Raw genomic sequence first — 17,556 nt, 5'->3', positions numbered from 1 at the left:
TGGCTTTCGGAAAAGTAAAGGGACGAGAGAGGCAATTCTGACATTACGGCTAATAATGGAAGCAAGGCTAAAGAAAAATCAAGACACTTTCATAGGATTTGTCGACCTGGAAAAAACGCTCGACAATATAAAATGGTGCAAGCTGTTCGAGATTCTGAAAAAATTAGGGGTAAGCTATAGGGAGAGACGGGTGATATACAATATGTACAACAACCAAGAGGGAATAATAAGAGTGGACGATCAAGAGCGAAGTGCTCGTATTAAGAAGGGTGTAAGACAAGGCTGTAGCCTTTCGCCCCCTACTCTTCAATCTGTACATTGAGGAAGCAATGATGGAAATAAAAGAAAGGTTCAGGAGTAGAATTAAAATACATGGTGAAAGGATATCAATGATACGATTCGCTGATGACATTGCTATCCTGGGTGAAAGTGAAGAAGAATTAAATGATTTGCTGAACGGAATGAACAGTCTAATGAGTACACAGTATGGTTTGAGAGTAAATCGGAGAAAGACGAAGGTAATGAGAAGTAGTAGAAATGAGAACAGCGAGAAACTTAACATCAGGATTGATGGTCACGAAGTCAATGAAGTTAAGGAATTCTGCTACCTAAGCAGTAAAATATCCAATGACGGACGGAGCAAGGAGGACATCAAAAGCAGACTCGCTATGGCAAAAAAGGCATTTCTGGCCAAAAGAAGTCTACTAATATCAAATACCGGCCTTAATTTGAGGAAGAAATTTTTGAGGATGTACGTCTGGAGTACAGCATTGTATGGTAGTGAAACATGGACTGTGGGAAAACCGGAACAGAAGAGAATCGAAGCATTTGAGATGTGGTGCTATAGACGAATGTTGAAAATTAGGTGGACTGATAAGGTAAGGAATGAGGAGGTTCTACGCAGAATCGCAGAGGAAAGGAATATGTGGAAAACACTTATAAGGAGGAGGGACAGGATGATAGGACATCTGCTAAGACATGAGGGAATGACTTCCATGGTACTAGAGGGAGCTGTAGGGGGCAAAAACTGTAGAGGAAGACAGAGATTGGAATACGTCAAGCAAATAATTGAGGACGTAGGTTGCAAGTGCTACTCTGAGATGAAGAGGTTAGCACAGGAAAGGAATTCGTGGCGGGCAGCATCAAACCAGTCAGTAGACTGATAAAAAAAACAAAACTTTTTACTGCAACATGACTATGAATGTTTATGCTCCTTCAGTGGCAGGAAGTTGTTCATTTTAGCTTTTCCTTTATTGAGGGCCTACTTAACGGAGAAGGCTTCAGCACGGTACAGAATGCAGACATTCCTGACGAAAGAAAGCAAAAAATTGCATTTATGTGAGAGGAGCTGCCTAAAGCTCCAGATGGCAAAGATGGGACCAGGCATCCTGCAGGTGGCGTCTTCTCATCCGGTGTACGAGTGCTACTAATGACGTAGATTAATATGATTGGCATAGCAAACATCATCATTATTATTAATACATTTATTAATATTTCTGTGGCCTTGTATCTTACTCTCAGGTGGGAAAAGTCGTGGGATAGGGATGTGTACATAAACAGATGGCGGTAGTATCGCGTACACAAGATATAAAGGGCCAGTGCATTAACGGAGATGTCATTTGTACTCCCTTTAACGACAGAGAGCAGAGGCGTTCCCGAAGAGTTTTCATTGCTAACACACAAGGGTCGCTGCGTGAAATAACAGCACAAATCAATGTGGGACCTACGACGAACGTACCGTGAGGATGGGGCGGCATTAATGGGCTACGGCAGCAGACAAACGACGCGATGGTAGGATTCGCCTGTGACGCAGACTCCATGAAGCCATGGACCCCAGTTGTCAACAAGGCACTGTGCACGCTGGTGGTGGCTCCATAATAGTGAGGACTTTGTTTACGTGGAAGGGACTGGTTCCTCTGAACCAACTGAACCGAACATTCACTGGCGACGGCTACGTTCAACTAATTTGGGAGAATCTGCAGTTATCCATGGACTTTATGTTCGCAAACAACGATGGAATTTTTACGGATGATAATGCGGCATATCACTGAGCCACAATTGTTCACGATTGGTCTGAAGAACATTCTGGACAATTCGAGAGCCGGACATTGAACGTTTATGAGACAGAATTGAGAGGTCAGTTTGTGCACAAAATTCTGCACTGCCAACACTTTTGCAATTAGGAGGGGCTTCTAACGACTTGCTGAGTCCATGCCACGTCGAGTTACTGCTCTACGACGGGCAAAATGAGATCCGATTCGATATTAGAAGGTTTAAAATGTTCAAATGTGTATGAAATCTTATGGGACTTAACTGCTAAGGTCATCAGTCCCTAAACTTACACACTGCTTAACCTAAAGTATCCTAAGGACAAACACACACACTCATGTCCGAGGGAGGACTCGAACTTCCACCAAGACCAACCGCACAGTCCATGACTGCAGCGCCCCAAACCGCTCGGCTAATCCCGCGCGACTATCAGGAGGTTTTCGAGGACTTTTGTCGCTCAATGTATATTAATCCTCTGACCATTAGATTCAAATTGAACCTTCCATTTTATTTTTGCGTTTCTATGACATAAGAATTAAAAGTTTCTTACAATTCTGTCCACAGTTTATCTGTCTTTAGATACTGAGCAGATTAAATTACCTCTTTGTTATTTTCTTAATTAGTGGCGATCTGTTCAAAATACAAAATCTTTCAAAAATGTTGTTCATTTAGTATTAAAAAGAAACTTCGAAAATGTTCATTGAAATTGTTATTTATAGACAAGCAAATTTAATTTAACTTAATATACTGGGTGTTACAAAAAGGTACGGCCAAACTTTCAGGAAACATTCCTCACACACAAAGAAAGAAAATATGTTACGTGGACATGTGTCCGGAAACGCTTACTTTCCATGTTACAGCTCATTTTATTACTTCTCTTCAAATCGCATTAATCATGGAATGGAAACATACAGCAACAGAACGTAACAGCGTGTCTTCAAACACTTTGTTACAGGAAATGTTCAAAATGTCCTCCGTTAGCGAGGATACATGCATCCACCCTCCGTCGCATGGAATCCCTGATGCGCTGATGCAGCCCTGGAGAATGGCGTATTGTATCACAGCCGTCCACAATACGAGCACGAGGAGTCTCTACATTTGGTACCGGGGTTGCGTAGACTAGAGCTTTCAAATGCCCCCATAAATGAAAGTGAAGAGGGTTGAGGTCAGGAGAGCGTGGAGGCCATGGTATTGGTCCCCCTCTACCAATCCATCGGTCACCGAATCTGTTGTTGAGAAGCGTACGAACACTTCGACTGAAATGTGCAGGAGCTCCATCGTGCATGAACCACATGTTGTGTCGTACTTGTAGATGCACATGTTCTAGCAGTACAGGTAGAGTATCGCGTATGAAATCGTGATAACGTGCTCCATTGAGCGTAGGGGGAAGAACGTGGGGCCCAATCAAGACATCACCAACAATGCCTGCCCAAACGTTCACAGAAAATCTGTGTTGATGACGTGATTGCACAATTGCGTGCGGATTCTCGTCAGCCCACACATGTTGATTGTGAAAATTTACAATTTGATCACGTTGGAATGAAGCCTCATCCGTAAAGAGAACATTTGCACTGAAATGAGGATTGACACATTGTTGGATGAACCATTCGCAGAAGTGTACCCGTGGAGGCCAACCAGCTGCTGATAGTGCCTGCACACGCTGTACATGGTACGGAAACAACTGGTTCTCCCGTAGCACTCTCCATACAGTGACGTGGTCAACGTTACCTTGTACAGCAGCAACTCCTCTGACGCTGACATTAGGGTTATCGTCAACTGCACGAAGAAATGCCTCGTCCATTGCAGGTGTCCTCGTCGTTCTAGGTCTTCCCCAGTCGCGAGTCATAGGCTGGAATGTTCCGTGCTCCCTACGACGCCGATCAATTGCTTCGAACGTCTTCCCGTCGGGACACCTTCGTTCTGGAAATCTGTCTCGATACAAACGTACCGCGCCACGGCTATTGCCCTGTGCTAATCCATACATCAAATGGGCATCTGCCAACTCCGCATTTGTAAACATTGCACTGACTGCAAAACCACGTTCGTGATGAACACTAACCTGTTGATGCTACGTACTGATGTGCTTGATGCTAGTACTGTAGAGCAATGGTTCAAATGGCTCTGAGCAAAAATGGTTCAAATGGCTCTGAGCACTATGGGACTTAACATCTATGGTCATCAGTACCCTAGAACTTAGAACTACTTAAACCTAACTAACCTAAGGACAGCACACAACACCCAGTCATCACGAGGCAGAGAAAATCCCCGACCCCGCCGGGAATCGAACCCGGGAACCCGGGCGTGGGAAGCGAGAACGCTACCGCACGACCACGAGCTGCGGACGTAGAGCAATGAGACGTATGTCAACACAAGCACCGAAGTCAACATTACTTTCCTTCGATTGGGCCAACTGGCGGTGAATCGAGAAGTACAGTACATACTGATGAAACTAAAATGAGCTCTAACATGGAAATTAAGCGTCACCGGACACATGCCCACATAACATCTTTTTTTTGTTTGTGTGTGAGGAATGTTTCCTGAAAGTTTGGCCGTACCTTTTTGTAACACCCTGTATAGATGTTCTGTATAAAAGTTTTCCCATTTATCCCCTTCATTGTGAAGGGGCTGAAATGAAAAAGAAAAAAACAGTTGACAGTCACTGCTTTATTGGATCGGTTCTTGTGTGGTGTTAGCAATGAACATTTTGTCCCCTTACAGTTATTAATGTTTAACATTTAAGTGATATTTATCGTGTGTTATATGCGTCAGCGAGAAGTCGTAGTTGATGTAATCACGAAATTAGGACAGGCTGCATCACACAACCTCATAGGGAGATTAATGCGGGATTCCTTCATACTGCGCTATATGTAACTGAAAACAATGTCTGCTGTTATGCTAGTTACGGTTCGTTCAGATTTCGACAAAATCGTCAATAGTAGTCAGAAGATACTTTTCAGATATCAATAAACTTTTTTAGTACTCTACATTCACTGATGACCACAGTATCGGACTTTTACAGACTTCACACTCTACATAAAAATGATTTTTTCCTTGATATTTGAGATTTATGAGCTGGCCTCATATCCAAACAACCTTCAGTGTGTAGTAGTATGAAATAAATTACCGAAACTAAGGAAACTCAACGAATTTGTTTTGGGTGCTGACTGTATGTCATGAAGCAGTTCGGCAGCTAACATCGAAAAATATTTAGGTGAAAATATAAAAAAATATTATGGTAAAAACACGCAAACAGCAAGTACTCTTCTCAACAAGATTACTCCAGACAACCTGAGACAGCTCAGCTCTGTGAAAGAAGTAGATATTAAAATTTAAGGTATTGAGAACAGCATAAAAACTGTACATATTAAACACTAACAATTTAAATTGTTGGTATAGTACATCACTTTTTTGAACTTAAGATCTTTTCTTCACATGCATGTTTTCTGCGTATGGGCTGTAGACCGTCTGAGCGATATTATTTTAAAGAGTTTTTGACAGAACACACGTTTGAAACTTTAGAACAACGTGTCAAAACACCAGTCGAAAAATCAGAAGTCAGACGTAAGCCAAAGACAAATGTTACAGAAGATGTATCTCTTAAGATGAAGTATAAAGCCTGGAAACGTGAGCACTTCTTTTTTATGGACATGAGAAAAGGGTCGGCGGCAAAGAGGACAGGGGTCGTCTTCCGAGGCCTCGCCTCGATGTCCCACTCCCGCCCTCTCAGAGCCAAGGAAGGAAAGGGGTTCGACGGGATCAAGAGAACTTTACTGGATCAAATTCATTTATTTACGAGTATATATATATATATATATATATATATATATATATATATATATATATATATATATATACTCCTGGAAATTGAAATAAGAACACCGTGAATTCATTGTCCCAGGAAGGGGAAACTTTATTGACACATTCCTGGGGTCAGATACATCACATGATCACACTGACAGAACCGCAGGCACATAGACACAGGCAACAGAGCATGCACAATGTCGGCACTAGTACAGTGTATATCCACCTTTCGCAGCAATGCAGGCTGCTATTCTCCCATGGAGACGATCGTAGAGATGCTGGATGTAGTCCTGTGCAACGGCTTGCCATGCCATTTCCACCTGGCGCCTCAGTTGGACCAGCGTTCGTGCTGGACGTGCAGACCGCGTGAGACGACGCTTCATCCAGTCCCAAACATGCTCAATGGAGGACAGATCCGGAGATCTTGCTGGCCAGGGTAGTTGACTTACACCTTCTAGAGCACGTTGGGTGGCACGGGATACATGCGGACGTGCATTGTCCTGTTGGAACAGCAAGTTCCCTTGCCGGTCTAGGAATGGTAGAACGATGGGTTCGATGACGGTTTGGATGTACCGTGCACTATTCAGCGTCCCCTCGACGATCACCAGTGGTGTACGGCCAGTGTGGGAGATCGCTCCCCACACCATGATGCCGGGTGTTGGCCCTGTGTGCCTCGGTCGTATGCAGTCCTGATTGTGGCGCTCACCTGCACGGCGCCAAACACGCATACGACCATCATTGGCACCAAGGCAGAAGCGACTCTCATCGCTGAAGACGACACGTCTCCATTCGTCCCTCCATTCACGCCTGTCGCGACACCATTGGAGGCGGGCTGCACGATGTTGGGGCGTGAGCGGAAGACGGCCTAACGGTGTGCGGGACCGTAGCCCAGCTTCATGGAGACGGTTGCGAATGGTCCTCGCCGATACCCCAGGAGCAACAGTGTCCCTAATTTGCTGGGAAGTGGCGGTGCGGTCCCCTACGGCACTGTGTAGGATCCTACGGTCTTGGCGTGCATCCGTGCGTCGCTGCGGTCCGGTCCCAGGTCGACGGGCACGTGCACCTTCCGCCGACCACTGGCGACAACATCGATGTACTGTGGAGACCTCACGCCCCACGTGTTGAGCAATTCGGCGGTACGTCCACCCGGCCTCCCGCATGCCCACTATACGCCCTCGCTCAAAGTCCGCCAACTGCACATACGGTTCACGTCCACGCTGTCGCGGCATGCTACCAGTGTTAAAGACTGCGATGGAGCTCCGTATGCCACGGCAAACTGGCTGACACTGACGGCGGCGGTGCACAAATGCTGCGCAGCTAGCGCCATTCGACGGCCAACACCGCGGTTCCTGGTGTGTCCGCTGTGCCGTGCGTGTGATCATTGCTTGTACAGCCCTCTCGCAGTGTCCGGAGCAAGTATGGTGGGTCTGACTCACCGGTGTCAATGTGTTCTTTTTTCCATTTCCAGGAGTGTAGCAAGTACTCTTCTCAACAAGATTATTCCAGACAATCTGAGGCAGCTCAGTTCTGGGAAAGAAGTAGATATTAAAATTTAAGGTATTGAGAACAGCATAAAAACTGTACGTAGTAAACACTAACAATTTAAATTGAACTTAAGAGCTTTTCTTTACATGCATGTTTTCTGTGTATGGGCTGTAAACCGTCTGAACGATATTATTTTAAAGAGTTTTTGACAGAACACACGTTTGAAACTTTAGAACAACGTGTCAAAACACCAGTCGAAAAATCAGAAGTCAGACGTAAGCCAAAGACAAATGTTACAGAAGATGTATCTCTTAAGATGAAGTATAAAGCCTGGAAACGTGAGCACTTCTTTTTTATGGACATGAGAGAAGGGTCGGGGGCAAAGAGGACGGGGGTCGTCTTCCGAGGCCTGGCCTCGATGTCCCACTCCCGCCCTTTCAGAGCCAAGGAAGGAAAGGGGTTCGACAGGATCAAGAGAACTTTACTTCTCTTTTATTCTTGCTTTTGTTATTTTTAACTGGATCCCACAACCGCCACCAGAAGCTTCCGAGTCGTCTTCAAGTTATTAATGTAAGGGGGACTCCCTCTAAACCGTTTTCTCTGAGGATCAATCGTATGCAGTGAATCATTTTCAACTGTGCCTTATTGTACTCGGAACGCCCCAACGGGCAGGAGGATCCTCGAATAATGCGCCTAAATAATTCGATTGTCGTGTGCGGTGCAATGCATGGTGGCGGAACGCCTCATGCGTCATCCTCAGGTGGACCTCCAAATCCAGAGCGTTTTCGGGCGCGGCTTGCAAAATGTAATACAGCACCATGCCCTTCAGCCAGTTGACGGCGTTCGTACTAGTAGTGGGAAAGTAGGCGGTATCTGGGTGTAGGAGTTCGTCCTGCGTGACAGACTCTGGCTGTCGTCGCAACAGGAGCGCCAGTATACATGGTAGCCTACAAGATCCTAGCAGCTGCCTGTCACAGCACATGTCAGGCGGTGCGCGTCCGAATCGACGGCTGCACAGTGCGGACACAAAGGGTCGTCTGTGAGATGGATGGAAAGGAGGCGCCGGCGTGTGGCTAATTTGCCGTTCACCACCACATACCATAGGGAACGAGCGTACGTGGGCAGGTATGGGGTGTGGACGGCTCGCTGCACCCTGGTCCAGCGGATGGTTGGATGTTGTTGTTCGACGTTGTTACGGGTCTGTCGTGCCTGATAGATGCAGTAGTAATCTCTCGTGCTCGGCGCCTTCGTCGTCTATAGATCCTCGGTCACGTAGCTCAGGTCGATCAGGAAATCGCGGATGTGGGCAAGAGACGGATCTATGTGGCCCACGGTGACCGGTGGACGAAGATCTCGCGGCGCGACGATCTGTAACAGCGTCCCCGGCAAGCTGTTGTTGGGGGCGATCCATGCGAGCCGCATCGTCGGTAGGTACAATTCACGCGCGCAGTTGTGGACACCAGTCAACCCCAGGCCCCTGCCAGTGGAGGCCACGTTAAAGTACTGTAGCGAAGTTTGAATAGATGACCTGCACTCACAAATTGTCCATACGCCGCCTGGAAACTGTGGGCCAAGTCGGCTGTTAGCGGAAGATTGTGCGCAAAATAATTAAGTTTGGACTCTAGGTAAGCGTTGGCGTAACGCGTTAGGAGAATCATATCCATATTGCGGAATCTGCTATCACAGAGCAGCGCCCGTGTCCTTTGTAGTAACCGGCGACATGTGGCTGTCGCAGTTCGGTGAACTGTACTGGAGAACTGCACCCCCAATGCGTTCAGTGATGGAAACTTTTGGAACGGGTTCGCTGTCGGGTGTAGAAGGCCTCTCCCGATATCCATGTATGTCGTCTTGCGCATGCTGACGATGCTGCCCGATACCGCGCCATAGCGGTACAACCACTGAAGCGTCGCCTGGACTTCGTCGCCCGACCGCATCAAGAGCACCACGTCGTCTGCGAACGCAGCACATCGGAAGGTCACGTCTCGAATGCAGATGCCTTCCAGTCGTTGGCGAAGGCCGTGCAGTCCAGGTTCGAGGGCCGCCGCGAATAAGACTCCTGATAAAGGACATCCCTGTCGCACGGACCGTCCAAGAGTGATGCGTTCAGTCTGGTGGACGGTGACCATAATCCGGGAGCGCGGCCCGTGGATTAAGCGTAAGATCACTCTTGCTGACGCCTTCGAGAGGCCCATACGTTCGAGCACGGCGCGGGGGAAACTGTGGTCCATACGATCGAAGGCGCGATCAAAATCAGCAGCGACAACAGCCTCGGAGGCGGCAGGAGCACATTAAGTTGTAGCTGGTTTCAACGTTCACTACGCCGTTTTAATTTTTTCCTTTTTTACTGAAAAATGTACAAAATTGCAGACCCTACTACTAAAAACGTATTTCCAGCATAATATGTTCAGTACGTGAATCAGACCTTCGTAGGCTCCGTAAATCACTAAGGAAGAATTATCGACTATGTTATTCGGACTGACGCGGCTTCACATGTAGGGCATTATATGAACAAAGAAAATAATTACTTTTGTTTAAGGATAAAATTGATGTCTTTCGGCACACCTTTCATACAACCTGTTTTGGTTGTGCGGTAGCGTTCTCGCTTCCCGCGTCGGGGTTCCCGGATTCGATTCCCGGCGGGGTTAGGGATTTTCTCTGCCTCTTGAGACTGGGTGTTGTGTGATGTCCTTAGGTTAGTTAGGTTTAAGTAGTTCTAAGATATAGGGGACTGATGACCATAGATGTTAAGTCCCATAGTGCTCAAAGCCGTTTGAAACATTTTTTGTTTTGGTTGCATGATAATGATACATGCAGAAATCACCTTGTGCGTACTGATAATACTAGTACATTACACGAGTACATTATAAGTACCGATATCGACTATTTGTTTTTTATTTGTTGTTGTTGTTGTGGTCTTCAGTCCACAGACTGGTTTGATGCAGCTCTCATGCTACTCTATCCTATGCAAGCTTCTACATCTCCCAGTACCTTCTGCAACCTACATCCTTCTGAATCTGCTTAGTGTATTCATCTCTTGATCTCCCTCTACGATTTTTACCCTCCACGCTGCCCTCCAGTACTAAATTGGTGATCCCTTGATACCTCAGAACACGTCCTCCCAACCGATCCCTTCTTCTAGTCAAGTTGTACCACAAATTTCTCTTCTTCCCAATTCTGTCCAGTACCTCCTTATTAGTTATGTGATCTACCCATCTAATCTTCACCATTCTTCTGTAGCACCACATTTCGAAAGCCTCTATTCTCTTTTTGTCTAAACTATTTATCGTCCATGTTTCACTTCCATACATGGCTACACTCCATACAAATACTTTCAGAAACGACTTCCTGACACTTAAATCTATCTATACTCGACGTTAACAAATTTCTCTTCTTCAGAAACGCTTTCCTTGACATTACCAGTCTACGTTTTCTATCTTCTCTACTTCCACCGTCATCAGATATTTTGCTTCCAAAACAGCAACACTCCTCTACACTTTAAGTGTCTCATTTCCTAATCTAATTCCCTCAGCATCGCCCGATTTAATTCGACTACATTCCCTTATCTTTGTTTTGATTTTGTTGATGTTCATTATATCCTCCTTTCAAGACACTGTGAATTCCGTTCAACTGATCTTACAGGTCCTTTACTGTCTCTGACAGAATTACAATGTCATCGGCGAATCTCAAAGTTTTTATTTCTTCCCCATGGATTTTAATTCCTACTCCGAACTTTTCTTTTGTTTCCTTTATTGCTTGCTCAGTATACAGATTGAATAACATCGGGGAGAGGCTACAGCCCAGTCTCACTCCCTTCCCAACCACTGCTTCCCTTTCATACCCCTCGACTCTTATAACTGCCATCTGCTTTCTGTGCAAATTGTAAATAGCCTTTCGCTCCCTGTATTTTACCCCTGCCACCTTCAGAATATGAAAGAGTATTCCAATCAACATTGTCAAAAGCTTTCTCTAAGTCTACAAATGCTAGAAACGTAGGTTTGCCGTTCCTTAATCTTTCTTCTAAGATAAGTGGTAGGGTCAGTATGGCCTCACGTGTTCCAACATTTCTGCGAAATCCAAACTGATCTTCCCCGAGGCCGGCTTCTATCAGTTTTTCCATTCGTCTGCAAAGAATTCGCGTTAGTATTTTGCAGCTGTGACTTATTAAACTGATAGTTCGGTAATTTTCACATCTGTCGACACCTGCTTTCTTTGGGATTGGAATTATTATATTCTTCTTGAAGTCTGAGGGTATTTCGCCAGTCTCATACATCTTGCTCACCAGATGGTAGAGTTTTGTCAGGACTGGCTCTCCCAAGGCTGTCAGTAGGTCTAATGGAATGTTGTCTACTCCGGGGGCCTTGTTTCGACTCAGGTCTTTCAGTGCTCTGTCAAACTCTTCACGCAGTATCGTATCTCCCATTTCATCTTCATCTACATCCTCTTCCATTTCCATAATATTGTCCTCAAGTACATCGCCCTTGTATAGACCCTCTATATATTCCTTCCACCTTTCTGCTTTCCCTTCTTTGCTTAGAACTGTGTTTCCATCAAAGCTCTTGATATTCATACAAGTGGTTCTCCTTTCTCCAAAGGTCTCTTTAATTTTCCTATACGCAGTATCTATCTTACCCCTAGTGAGAGAAGCCTCTACATCCTTACATTTGTCCTCTAGCCATCCCTGCTTAGCCATTTTGCACTTCCTGTCGATCTCATTTTTGAGACGTTTGTATTCCCTTTTGCCTGCTTCATTTACTGCATGTTTATATTTTCTCCTTTCATCAATTAAATTCAATATTTCTTCTGTTACCCAAGGGTTTCTACTAGCCTTCGTCTTGTTACCTATTTGATCCTCTGCTGCCTTCACTATTTCATTCCTCAAAGTTGCCCATTCTTCTTCTACTGTATTTCTTTCCCCCATTCCTGTCAGTTGCTCCCTTATGCTCTCCCTGAAACTCTGTACAACCTCTGGTTCTTTCAGTTTATCCAAGTCCCACCTCCTTAAATTCCCACCTTTTTGCAGTTTCTTCAGTTTTAATCTACAGTTCATAACCAATAGATTGTGGTCAGAGTCCACATCTGTCCCTGGAAATGTCCTACAATTTAAAACCTGGTTCCTAAATCTCTGTCTTACCATTATATAATCTATCTGATACCTTACTTATTGAACCGATAATTCGGTAATTTTCACATCTGTCAACACCTACTTTCTTTGGGATTGGAATTATTATATTCTTCTTGACGTCTGACGGTATTTCACCTGTCTCATACATCTTGCTCACCTGATGGTAGGCTGTCAGTAGTTCTAATGGAATGTTGTCTACTTCCAGGGTCTTGTTTCGCCTTAGGTCTTTCAGTGCTCTGTCAAACTCTTCACGCAGTATCATATCTCCCATTTCAAGTTCATGTACGTCCTCTCTCATTTCCATAATATTGTCCTGAAGTACATCGCCCTTGTATAGACCCTCTATATACTCCTTCCACCTTTCTGCTTTCCCTTCTTTGTTCAGAACTGGATTTCCATCTGAGCTCTTGATATTCATACAAATGGTTCTCTTTTCTCCAAAGGTCTCTTTAATTTATTGTTATTATGTGTGCCGAATCCACCAAAATATGCACTTATTCTGCATTGGCAATCAAAAGTCGTTTGCACAATACAGATCATTACTTTTTCGTGAAAACGGAAAAATCACGAGGGAATCTTCAGAAATGTTTCATTCTAGATCATATACGACCGGTAGTGATAACTAGGAAACGAGTAGCACGTCATTACATGCTCAGCTTCAGTGTTCGGTGGCAGATAAACGCACTGCAATTCCTATTTGCCCTGACATCGAATCAAGCAGAGTCTCGAGTGTCAGTCTTGAGTGTCATTTGTGGGACGGTATCCCCTATATAGCTGCTATCGGAATACTTTGTTGAGCTGTACTGACTTTCTGAGATCAGTTGTTGAGGGAAGAACAGCCCGATTTGTTCATTGATTGAAGTGAAGGAAATGAGGTGAGAAGAACCCTTGAATGTTCTCTACAGTTATGAGGACGACCGTGGTCCATTTGATGGGTACTGATTAGGAGATCTTCAGCTTTTCTGAAGTCGCTTGAATTTAAAGTTGCCATTATCTATAAAGCCCAACACCTCCAGAGTTCGTTAAGTCTTTTTTATGACCCTAGATAATGCATTCTAGGAAATTATGTTTAATGTATAGTGTTTCCAAATGGCTCGGCCACTACTGTAGGCCTGACTTAAGCGAAAGTGTTAACTGGTGTTAATTGGTACACCACAACATGGTATGAAAAGGTCATTGAGCCCATTTAGCTGGATACCCCTTCAGTGCCACATAAATTAATATGAGCGCGCAATCCATGACGCAGCTGAGATTGGCTAGCTATGGAAAACTGGCATATCTGTAGTCATGCTGCAACGGTGAAAATATTGTCGAGATGAAATTGCACGGTCCGTCAGTGCCATATGATTGAAGTGCTTGTCATCTCTACTGACGTCACAGTTTTCTGACCACTGTTAGATTTACGATTCATATATTTCCTTTCAGTTCTCCGTGCACCTCGTACTGCGCTGCGATACCGTAGTCCGATTAATACGTCTCATGAAAGCAGTCCAGTTCAGATTTCTCAATTTGATCACACGACGTTCTTTAATTTCGACAAGGCAGGCTGATCTCTCACGCAGATATGTATCGGCGGGCCCACAGTTCACCAGAGTCATCTGGATTGCACGTTCGTAAGCTTGTGGCCGTCCAAGGGGTTTCCAGGTAAATGAGCGTCTCAAAACAATCTGTGTTCCACCAACTGGAAATAAAACCTCTTTTTGAAGAATCTCCCGTCAGTCTAGCCTACAAAGGTGGCCGAAGTAGTTGGGGATATTACAGAGCTGAACACAATTTTTTGTAATGCTTTACCCAACGTCATAAAAAATTACCATGCCGAGCGAACTACGAAAGTGTCGGTTCTTAAAGAAGACAATGCATTCTCTTAATTGTAAGTTATCTCCATGGCGACTTCAGGGAAGCTGAAGATCTCCTAAGACAAGGGCAAAGAATATTCAACGTAACTGTACACCCCTCTTAACACACGCCTAACACAGCTATTTAGGACTTTTTGTAAGGATTATGATGTGTTTCTTTTTGCGCTCCTTACGTCATACTACGAATTGAATGTCGTATTAGTTGCAGGTAAGTTGCATGTTTCTTTTATGATGACACAGTAGTCATAAACTGTATATTACTTTCTTTGAGTGATTTCGGATTTTGATCGAAGCACAAAATGTTCCCCTTTCTGTAGTTTGCGTGATACTACTTGACGGCAGTCAGAACTGCTCAAGGTCGCTTGTGTAGCAAGCGCAACGCCGCTCACCACAGAGATTCGTGACACTATCAGTCTTGCTTCAGAACATCTTGTCTTCCATTCTGAGGCGCAGTTGTACTTCTGTTGCCTGCAGATATGTTCAGATATCCGCTAAAATGAACACTGTAAAATATGAACATAACGTAGCCAATAATGATCTCTATGGCTTCGTCGCAGGTATTTTCAGTTCCGAAATTTTTCCACTACGATGTACTGCAATTTTTTTATCTTGCATGGAGCTAGACGGATTTTCCTCTCATCAACCCAAAGATGGCGCATTAATGGCAGAAACACATAAAACGTTACACGAAAAGATTAAGTTCTAGTTGGAGAGGTATATGACAGATCATCAGAAGAAAATTTTTGATGTAAAGATATACGCAAACACACCCTACACTAGTTATTCTGGTAATGGATGCTCCAGTCTCCATCGTGATGATTATAAAAGCTATTATGTTTACTAAATAAATAAATAAATAAACAAACGATATCTATGACTGATCAATATCTGTCAATAAATCATACTTTTCTATCTACTAATCTGCTGTCTGCACCCGATATCTGTTGGAATCATGGTGTACCAACAACTGAACTCTGTTAGGGATGGACAATGAACTGATGGCAACAATAAACAAAATAATATTTTTGCAAAAGAAAGTAATCTTTTGGCAATATGACTCCTTGAAAAAGCAAGAAAATTTAAAAAGTCTAAAATAGTTAATAATTAGCTAATTGTTCGCTAGTAAGTGACTGTGATAATGTGTTGTGCTGTCACCACATTATTGCCTTTGCAAACTGCACTACTGTTCTCATACGCCGGAACAAAAAATGGTTCAAATGGCTCTGAGCACTATGGGACTCAACTGCTGAGGTCATTAGTCCCGTAGAACTTAGAACTAGTTAAACCTAGCTAACCTAGGGACATCACAAACATCCATGCCCGAGGCAGGATTCGAACCTGCAACCGTTGCGGTCTTGCGGTTCCAGACTGCAGCGCCTTTAACCGCACGGCCACTTCGGCCGGCACGCCGGAACACCTGTAATGTATGCCTGAGAACTGCCTACAGCCACTGACAATGTCAATCAATCTTAATGCTACCTCTTCACTGTTTACAGCAAGGAAAACGTTTATAATATGGTTTACTGTTACTCTGTGACGGAAAACATCTCTCTAAAATGGTGCACCTGTAGCTTACCTTAACGTCATCATAATAATTTAATGCACGGATTATGCTTCCATAGGGCCTATTCGCTACCAGAATTACTCTTATCTTGGTCTAGTACCGACTTGAAAACAACTTGTATGAAAATAACAAGAAGAAATATAGAATCCGAATGCTTACGTATATACAACAACTTGAAAGATAAACTGTTTTTCTAGATTCTCTGGAAAATGTCGTTGCATGTGGATCCATTGGGCAACGGCCTTGCCGCAGTGGATACACCGGTTCCCGTCAGATCACCGAAGTTAAGCGCTGTCGGGCGTGGCCGGCACTTGGATGGGTGACCATCCGGGTCGCCATGCGTTGCTTCTATTTTTCGGGGTGCACTCAGCCTCGTGATGCCAATTGAGGAGCTACTCGACCGAATAGCAGCGGCTTCGGTCAAGGAAACCAACATACCGACCGTGAGAGCGGTGTGCTGACCACACGCCCCTCCTATCCACATCCTCAACTGAGGATGACACGGCGGTCGGATGGTCCCGATGGGCCACTTGTGGCCTGAAGACGGAGTGTATGTGGATACAGTAGGTAGGTCTTTTACGTTGTGGAGCTAAGAGTATGTAAACCAAAGTGAACTATTAATGTATACTGATTAATGTATGTATACGTGTGGTACTCTGAATGAAACTAGTAAGATGTGTTGTCTGTCAAATTATTGGTAGTGTATCAACGTAGAATAGTCACTGACGTATAAATTGACATGACTTGTAGTAATTTATAGAACCACTTCCACATAAAATTTAAGGCTCAAAGAAACAGTAATGTAAGAGATCTGTTATAAGCTACAGTGCTTTATAGCTTTAACTGTCTTTTCATTAAGTATAAGTGAATCTGAACTATTGCAAATTAACATAATTAGAGAGGAAAACAGTTCTGTGATTACAGTGTCAAATGTTGTGTAAGTAGGTCGGTGTGATATTTTGCTTCCACTGTCCGCGTAAGTATTGTAATAACTTTACTGTGAGAAAATTTAAGGCTGAAAGAAAATAAAATGTATTGAATCTTCAATCGTTCTGTTGGTTAACTGATCTGATTTTCACCCTTCTTTGTAATTTGTAAATGCTCACGCAGGAGTCTGTTCTAAGGTTCTGTTTACTGAGATGCAAAAATTTTTTTACACCAGAGAAGAATCGTTGGTATGTTTTCTTGTGGATGGTGTCGCCGTTGTTGACAATTCTGATGTTATCATATTGCAAATGTTCGATGATTCTTAGGAATAGGACAAGATAGTGGGAATTAATTGAAAAAAAACAAGCAATTCCCTTCGTCTCTCCAATACATCGCCCTGTCGTAGAAATCTCATTGCTATGACAACCTTTCAAATACTGGTCTAACTGGTCTAAATGGAAGGGAATGTGATGCGACAGGGTAATATGCAAACACAGTTTTATGTACGCTCAACAGTGGACAAATGTCGATCAATATATTTAACTAGCGTATCATCACATTCATATATTGTCTGCTTTGACACTCAGAATAACTAATTGTAGAACAGGCAATCCATTCACAGTCCAAATACACAAAATACAAACGATAGCTAAACAGTCACTTTTCGTAAAAAAAAAAAGTCCGTTTTACTGACATAGTATGCAGTCTCTCATCTACCAGAACACAGTGGATAAGTGTTTGGTACACTGCCT

The 17,556-nt window shown here is 44.0% G+C and overlaps 1 pseudogene; it reads left to right on the top strand.

The window, feature by feature from the left end:
* Nucleotides 1-16,110: 16,110 nt before the first annotated feature.
* Nucleotides 16,111-16,228, top strand: LOC126475721 (5S ribosomal RNA; annotated as a pseudogene).
* The last annotated feature ends 1,328 nt before the right edge of the window (nucleotides 16,229-17,556 follow it).

The sequence above is a fragment of the Schistocerca serialis genome, chromosome 4 (genome assembly GCF_023864345.2).
Source record: "Schistocerca serialis cubense isolate TAMUIC-IGC-003099 chromosome 4, iqSchSeri2.2, whole genome shotgun sequence".
In the NCBI taxonomy this organism is placed as follows: Eukaryota; Metazoa; Arthropoda; class Insecta; order Orthoptera; family Acrididae; genus Schistocerca; species Schistocerca serialis.
Note: the sequence above shows the minus strand (reverse complement) of the source record. Positions and strands in the feature narration are given on the sequence as shown.